Source organism: Oncorhynchus mykiss, chromosome 8, assembly GCF_013265735.2.
Source record: "Oncorhynchus mykiss isolate Arlee chromosome 8, USDA_OmykA_1.1, whole genome shotgun sequence".
NCBI lineage: Eukaryota > Metazoa > Chordata > Actinopteri > Salmoniformes > Salmonidae > Oncorhynchus > Oncorhynchus mykiss.
This window is the reverse complement of record NC_048572.1, coordinates 65,547,901-65,557,124: the sequence shown is the minus strand read 5'-3', so window position 1 is coordinate 65,557,124 and position 9,224 is coordinate 65,547,901.

The window sequence follows — 9,224 nt, the reverse complement described above, 5'->3', positions numbered from 1 at the left end:
TATGGACCACCCTCTGCCCCCAGCTGTGCCATGGACACCATATGTGAATTGATTGCCCCCATCTATCTTCAGAGCTCATGCTGCTAGGTGACCTAAACGGGGACATGCGTAACACCCCGGCCATCAATCTAAGCTTGATGCCCTCAATCCCACACAAATTATCAATGAACCTACCAGGTACAACCCCAAATCCATAAACACGGGCACCCTCATAGATATCATCTGAACCAACTTGCCCTCCAAATACACTGTCTTCATTCCGATCACTGCCTCATTGCCTGCATCCGTAATGGGTCTGCGGTCAAACGACCACCCCTCATCACTCTCAAACGCTCCCTAAAACACTTCAGCGGGCAGGCCTTTCCAATAGACCTTGCCCGGGTATCCTGGAAGGATATTGACCTCATCCTGTCAGTAGAGGATACCTGGTTATTCTTTAAAAGTGCCTTCCCCGCCATCTTAAATAAGGATGCCCCATTCAACAAATGTAGAACCAGGAACAGATATAGCCTTTGGTTCACTCCAGACCTGACTGCCCTTGACCAGCATCAAAACATCCTGTGGCATACTGCATTAGCATCAAATAGCCCCCGTGATATACAACTGTTCAGGGAAGTTAGGAACCAATATACACAGGCAGTTAGGAAAGCGAAGGCTAGCTTTTTCAAACAGAAATTTGCATCCTGTAGCACAAACTAAAAAATGTTCTGGGACACTGTAACGGTTGTCGTAGGTGGAAGAAGGTGAAGAGGACCAAGGTGCAGCGTGGTATGTGTTCATGGTAAATTTAATAAAGAAACTGAACACTAGAACAAAAAAACAACAAAGCGGAACAAACAAAACAGTTCTGTCTGGTGCAGACACACACAGACAGAAAACAACTACCCACAAACACCAGGTGGGAACAGGCTACCTAAGTATGGTTCTCAAACAGAGACAACGATTGACAGCTGCCTCTGATTGGGAACCATACCAGGCCAAACAAATAGAAATACAAACATAGAACAAAACGTAGAATACCCACCCACATCACACCCTGACCAACCTAAAAAATAGAAACATACAAAGCAATCTACGGTCAGGGCGTGACAGTACCCCCGCAAAACCTAAACCCATAGGGGAGGGTCTGGGTGGGCATCTGTCCGCGGTGGCGGCTCTGGTGCTGGACGTGGACCTCACTCCACCATAGTCTTGGCCCACTTAAGTGGCGCCTTTGGATCGGCGACCCTCGCCGCCGACCTCGGACTGGGGACCCTTGCAGCGGGCCCCGAATAGACAGGAGACTCTGGCAGCGCCGGACAGGCGGGAGACTCCGGCAGCGCCGGCGTGAAGGGCGTCTCTGGCTGCTCCTGACTGACGGGCGGCTCTGGCTGCTCCTGACTGACGGGCGGCTCTGGCAGCTCCTGACTGACGGGCGGCTCTGGCAGCTCCTGACTGATGGGCGGCTCTGGCAGCTCCTGACTGACGGGCGGCTCTGGCAGCGCCGGACAGGAGGGAGGCTCTGGAAGCGCCGGACAGGAGGGAGGCTCTGGAAGCGCCGGACAGGAGGGAGACTCTGGAAGCGCTGGACAGGTGGGAGCACCTGGAGGGAGGAGACGGAGATACAGCCTGGTGCGTGGGGCTGCCACAGGAGGCCTGGTGCGTGGAGGAGGCACCGGATGGACCGGACCGTGGAGGCGCACTGGAGGTCTCGAGCAACGAGCCTGCACAACCTGTCCTGGCTGGATACTCCCCGTAGCCCGGCAAGTGCGGCGGGGTGGAACAAACCGCACTGGGCTGTGCTGGCGAACCGGGGTCACCGTGCGTAGGGCTGGTGCCATATAACCCGGGCCGAGGAGACGCACTGGAGACCAGATGCGCTGAGCCGGCTTCATTGCTCCTGGCTCGATGCCCACTCTAGCCCGGCCGATGCGAGGAGCTGCGATGTAGCGCACCGGGCTATGCCTGCGCACTGGGGACACCATGCGCCTCACGGCATAACACGGTGCCTGTCCGGTCAACCTTTCTCCACGGTAAGCACGGGGAGTTGGCTCAGGTCTCCTACCTGACTTAGCAACACTCCCCCGTGTGCCTCCAAAGCATAGAATACCCACCCACATCACACCCTGACCAACCTAAAAAAATAGAAACATACAAAGCAATCTAAGGTCAGGACGTGACAGACACTGTAAAGTCCATGGAGAAATGAGCACCACCTCCCAGCTGCCCACTGCACTGAGGCTAGGAAACACTGTTACCACCGATAAATCCACGATAATTAAGAATTTCAAAAAGCATTTTTCTACGGCTGGCCATGCTTTCCACCTGGCTACCCCAACCCCGGTCAACAGCCCTGCACCCTCCACAGCAACTCGCCCAAGCCTCCCCATTTCTCCTTCACCCAAATCCAGATAGTTGATGTTCTGAAAGAGCTGCGACATCTGGACCCCTACAAATCAGCCGGGCTAGACAATCTGGACCATCTCTTTCTAAAATGATCTGCCGAAATTGTTGCAACCCCTATTACTAGCTTGTTCAACCTCTCTTTCATATCATCTGAGATCCTCAAAGATTGGAAAGCTGCCGTGGTCATCCCCCTCTTCAAACACTCTAGACGTAAACTTCTAATGACCTATATCTATCCTACCCTGCCTTTCTAAGTTCTTCGAAAGCCAAGTTAACAAACAGATCACCAACCATTTCGAATCCCACCGCACCTTCTCCGCTACGCAATCTGGTTTCCGAGCTGGTCATGGGTGCACCTCAGCCACGATCAAGGTCCTAAATGATATCATAACTCCCATCACAAATAATTTCATATTCAAACATTTAAATTGAACAACAATTCCATGTGAATCCGACTCTGATGTGTATACTTTCCACTATAGAGTTTATATCATCTTATCATTGATGAGAATGTCTCAGATGACAACCGAACTGACATCATATTCATTAAGTACCACCGGATTTGTTCAATTGGTCGGATTACCAGAATATACTTCATTTCCCCCCACCTCCTGATGTTCACAGAATATCTATGTTAACCAAATGGGTTTGCAAATGTAACATCAGTAGGGTAGAGAGAGGAAAAAGGGGGGAAGAGGTATTTATGACGGTCATAAACCTACCCCCAGGCAAACGTCATGACACAGCCATCAATAAAACAGAGAGGCTGCTGCCTACATACAGACTCTAATCATTGGCTACTTTAAAAAATTGATCACTAGTCACTTTAAATAATGCCACTTTAATAATGTTTACATATCTCACATTACTAATCTCATACTGAATATATACACTGTATTTTATACCATCTATTGCATCTTGCCTATGCCACTGGGTCATCGCTCATCAATATATTTATATATGCATATTCTTATTCCATCCCTTTAGATTTGTGTGTATTAGGTAGTTGTGGAATTGTTAGATTAACTTGCCAGCAACCTGCTACAGAGTCAAGATAACACTGGATGCCTACAGTGCCTTGCGAAAGTATTCGGCCCCCTTGAACTTTGCGACCTTTTGCTACATTTCAGGCTTCAAACATAAAGATATAAAACTGTATTTTTTTGTGAAGAATCAACAACAAGTGGGACACAATCATGAAGTGGAACGACATTTATTGGATATTTCAAACTTTTTTAACAAATCAAAAACTGAAAAATTGGGCGTGCAAAATTATTCAGCCCCCTTAAGTTAATACTTTGTAGCGCCACCTTTTGCTGCGATTACAGCTGTAAGTCGCTTGGGGTATGTCTCTATCAGTTTTGCACATCGAGAGACTGACATTTTTTCCCATTCCTCCTTGCAAAACAGCTCGAGCTCAGTGAGGTTGGATGGAGAGCATTTGTGAACAGCAGTTTTCAGTTCTTTCCACAGATTCTCGATTGGATTCAGGTCTGGACTTTGAGTTGGCGATTCTAACACCTGGATATGTTTATTTTTGAACCATTCCATTGTAGATTTTGCTTTATGTATTGGATCATTGTCTTGTTGGAAGACAAATCTCCGTCCCTGTCTCAGGTCTTTTGCAGACTCCATCAGGTATTCTTCCAGAATGGTCCTGTATTTGGCTCCATCCATCTTCCCATCAATTTTAACCATCTTCCCTGTCCCTGCTGAAGAAAAGCAGGCCCAAACCATGATGCTGCCACCACCATGTTTGACAGTGTTCAGCTGTGTTGCTTTTACGCCAAACATAACGTTTTGCATTGTTGCCAAAAAGTTAAATTTTGGTTTCATCTGACCAGAGCACCTTCTTCCACATGTTTGGTGTGTCTCCCAGGTGGCTTGTGGCAAACTTTAAACGACACTTTTTATGGATATCTTTAAGAAATGGCTTTCTTCTTGCCACTCTTCCATAAAGGCCAGATTTGTGCAATATACGACTGATTGTTGTCTTATGGACAGAGTCTCCCACCTCAGCTGTAGATCTCTGCAGTTCATCCAGAGTGATCATGGGCCTCTTGGCTACATCTCTGATAAGTATTCTCCTTGTTTGAGCTGAAAGTTTAGAGGGACGGCCAGGTCTTGGTAGATTTGCAGTGGTCTGATACTCCTCCCATTTCAATATTATCGCTTGCACAGTGCTCCCTGGATGTTTAAAGCTTGGGAAATCTTTTTGTATCCAAATCCGGCTTTAAACTTCTTCACAACAGTATCTCGGACCTGCCTGGTGTGTTCCTTGTTCTTCATGATGCTCTCTGCGCTTTTAACGGACCTCTGAGACTATCACAGTGCAGGTGCATTTATACGGAGACTTGATTACACACAGGTGGATTGTATTTATCATCATTAGTCATTTAGGTCAACATTGGATCATTCAGAGATCCTCACTGAACTTCTGGAGAGAGTTTGCTGCACTGAAAGTAAAGGGGCTGAATAATTTTGCACGCCCAATTTTTCAGTTTTTGATTTGTTAAAAAACTTTGAAATATCCAATAAATGTCGTTCCACTTCATGATTGTGTCCCACTTGTTGTTGATTCTTCACAAAAAAATACAGTTTTATATCGTTATGTTTGAAGCCTGAAATGTGGCAAAAGGTCGCAAAGTTCAAGGGGGCCGAATACTTTCGCAAGGCACTGTATATCCAATTTGGTAATTTAAGAAAATATCAAACAAATTTTTAAAAAAACAAAGAAAAAATCCACACCTCGAACCCTCCCTGAAGACAAGGGCCCTGCCAGGTGGCAAAGAGTACATCATGGGGGCTCCTGAACAGTAGGAATAAGCACAGCAAGGACCCTCTCCCCTTGGCTGGAGTTGGCAGAAGCAGATAGCATCTGGCTGCTCACCAAGAAATAGCCTACAGAATAAACCTCTAGCATGAGATATTTAGCTGCCACTACTGATAATGGTCATCTCTGGCAGAGAAAGTAGTTATTTATGCTGTATTATTATTCACTTCACATTCCAAGCTACAACGGGAAAGCCTGTTTTTGGGAACAAACTGGGGATTTACACTTGTACATTTTAGTCATTTAGCAGACACTCTTATCCTGAGCAACTTACAGGAGCAATTAAGGTTAGGTGCCTTGCTCAAGGATACATCAGTAGATTTTTCACTTAGTTGACTCAGGGATTTGAACCAGCTACCTTTCGGTTACTTGCCGTACACTCTGGGGACATTGGAATGTTTTATTATTTGCCAAATACTTTTGTTGAGGTTCTACCATTTAAAGCACAGATGCCATGATCCCATGCTTTCCGAATGCACTGTATGTGTTCTTTTTAAAGATCTTGTTTGCCCGAGATGGGGAAATACAGTATATGACTTCATCATGGGTAAAATACATGTCTGTATCAAAAGTGCCACAAGAGGGGGTAGGTTGCTCATTCATAGTATAAAAGGTGTTCCACAAAAGCATACAGTATAAAATAATACTGCTTTCTGTAAGAACATTATTTTGCAATGACAAAGTTTGACATTGAATCCAGTGGACTACTTATATTACTACTAAAGAAATCAGTCAGTTATCCATTGAAACAGCATTGACTCTTGCATTGCACCAGTAAAATATTAAATGAGAAAGGAAAATTCCTCTCAATTAAATAGGCCCTTACATTATTATTTATACTGTATGTTATTATTTCATAGATTTAAAAGCAATATTTCGTGACAGTTATTACTAATATCTCTATATGTGTTGGGACATTTTATAGCTTAACTGCAGTACATTTGGAAAGTATTCAGACCACTTGACTTTTTCCACATTTTGTTATGTAACAGCCTTTTCTAAAATTTATTAAATAGTTTTCTTCCTCGTCAATCTACACACAATACGCCATAATGACAGAGCAAAAACTGGTTTTCATACATTTTTGCAAATGTATTACAAAAAAATGTAAACGGATATTACATTTACAGAAGTATTCAGACCCTTTACTCAGTACTTTGCTGAAGCACCTCTGGCACCGATTACAGCCTTGAGTCTTCTTGGGTATAACTCTACCAGCTTGGGACACCTGTATTTGCGGAGTTTCTCCCATTCTTCCCTGCAGATCTTCTCAAGCTCTGTCAGGTTGGATGGAGTGTCGCTGCACAGCTATTTTCAGGTCTCTCCAGAGATGTTCGATTGGGTTCAAGTCCGGGGCTCTGGCTGGGCCACTCAAGGACATTCAGAGACTTGTCCTGGAGCCACTCCTACGTTGTCTTGGCTTTGTGTTTAGGGTCGTAGTCCTGTTGGAAGGTGAACCTTTGCCCCAATTTGAGGTCCTGAGCTGTTTTCATCAAGGATTTCTCTGTACTTTGCTCTGTTAATCTTTCCCTCAATCCTGACTAGTCTCCCAGTCCCTGCAGCTGAAAAACATCCCCACAGCAAGATGCTGCCACCACCATGCTCCACCGTAGGGATGGTGCCAGGTTTCCTCCAGATGTGAAGCTTTGCATTCAGGCCAAAGAGTAGTTCAATATTGGTTTCATCAGACAAGAGAATCTTGTTCTTTAAGTGCCTTTTGGCAAACTCCAAACGGGCTGCATTGCGCCTTTTACTGAGGAGTGGCTTCCGTCTGGCTACTCTACAATAAAGGTCTGATTGGTGGAGTGCTGCAGAGAGGGTTGTCCTTCTGGAAGGTTCTCCCATCTCCACAGAGGAACTCTGGAGCTCTGTCAGAGTGACCATTGGGTTCTTAGTCACCTCCCTGATAAGGACCCGTCTCCCCTGATTGCTCAGTTTGGCCTGGCAGCCAGCTCAAGGAAGAGTCTTGGTGGTTCAAATCTTCTTCCATTTAAGAATGATGGAGGCCACTGTGTTCTTGGGGACCTTCAATGCTGCAGAAATGTTTTGATACTGTTCCCCAGATCTGTGCCTCGACACAATCCTGGTCTCGGATCTCTACGGACAATTCCTTCGATCTCGTGGCTTGGTTTTTGCTCTGACATGCACTGTCAACAACACCTTACAGGTGTGTGCCTTTCCAAATCATGTCCAATCATTTGAATTTGCCACAGGCGGACTCCAATCAAGTTGTAGAAACATCTCAAGGATGATCAATGGAAACAAGATGCACCTGAGCTCAATTTCTAGTCTCATAGCAAAGGGTCTGAATACTTATGTAAATAAGTTATTTCTGTTTTTATTTTTAATAAATTTGCCAATAAAACCTTTTTTTTCTTTGTCATTGTGTGGTATTGTTTGTAGATTGATGAGGAAAATTTTTTATTTAATCCATTTTAGAATAAGGCTGTAACGTAACAAAATGTGGAAAAAGTCAAGGTGTCTGAATACTTTCCGAATGAACTGTATATTGGAAATCAATCAAACATATTAACATACAGGGCCTTCAGAAGGTATTCACACCACTTTACTTTTCTCACATTTTGTTATGTTAAAGCCTTAATAAAAAAACAACATTAAATTGAGATTTAGTGTCTACACACAGTACCCCATAATGTCCATGTGGAATTTTGTTTGTAGACAATTTTTGTTAAAAAATGTAAAAGCTGAAATAAGTCAATAAGTATTCAACCCCTTTGTAAAGACAAGCCTAAATAAGTTCAGCAGTAAAAATGTGCGTAACAAAAATCAAATGATAATTTGCATGGACACATTCCGTGTTCAATAATAAGTGGTTAACAAGATTTTTGAATGACTACCCCATCTTTGTACCCCATAAGTATAATTATCTGTAAGGTCCCTCAATCTAGTAGGGAATTTCAAGCACAGATTCAACCACAGAGACCAGGGAGGTTTTTCAATGCCTCGCAAAGAAGGGCACCGATTTGTAAAAATACAAAAATCAGACACTGAATATCTCTTTGAGCATGGTGAAGTTATTAATTACATTTTAGATGGTGTATCAACACACCCAGTCACTTCAAAGACACAGTCTTCCTTCCTAACTCAGTTGCTGGAGAGGAAGGAAACCGCTCAGGGATTTCATCATGATTTTAAAACAGTTTCAGAGTTTAATGGTTGTAATATGAGAAAGCTGAGGATGGACCAACAACATTGTAGTTACAGTTATTGTGGTTACATTGTAGTTACTTCCCCAATACTAACCCAAATGACAGTGAAAGAAGGAAGCCTATACAGAATATAAATATTCCAAAACATGCAGTCTGTTTGCAACAATACAACAAGACATTTATGTAATACTGCAAAAAAAGTCACAAAGAAATACACTTTTTGTCCTGAATACAAAACCTTATGTTTGGGGCAAATCCAACACAACACATCACATCACTTTTCAAGCATGGTGATGGCTGCATGATGTTATGGGTATGCTTGTCATCGGCAAGGACTAGGGAATTTGTTTCTGATAAAAATAAACGGAATACAGCTATGGGCACAGGCAAAATCCTAGTGGAAAACCTGGTTCAGTCTGCTTTCAAACCGACACTGGAAGACTAATTCTCCTTTTAGCAGGACAATAACCCAAAACTCTGGAGTTTCTTACCAAGATGACATTGAATGCTCCTGAGTGGCCAAGTTACATTTTTTACTTAAATCGGGCTTAAAATTCTATGGCAAAACTTGAAAATGGCTGCCTAGCTATGATCAACAATCAACTTGACAGAGCTTGAAGAATTGTAAAAAAAAAAAAATGATGGGCAAATATTGTTCAATCCTGATGTAAAGCGCTTAGAGACTTACCCCAAAAGACTCACAGCTGTAATCACTGCCAAAGGTGCTTTTACAAAGTATTGACTCAGGGGTGTGACTACTTCTGTAAATGATATATTCTGTATTTAATTTTCAATAAATTAGCAGAACATTCTAAAAACATGTTTTCACTTTGTCG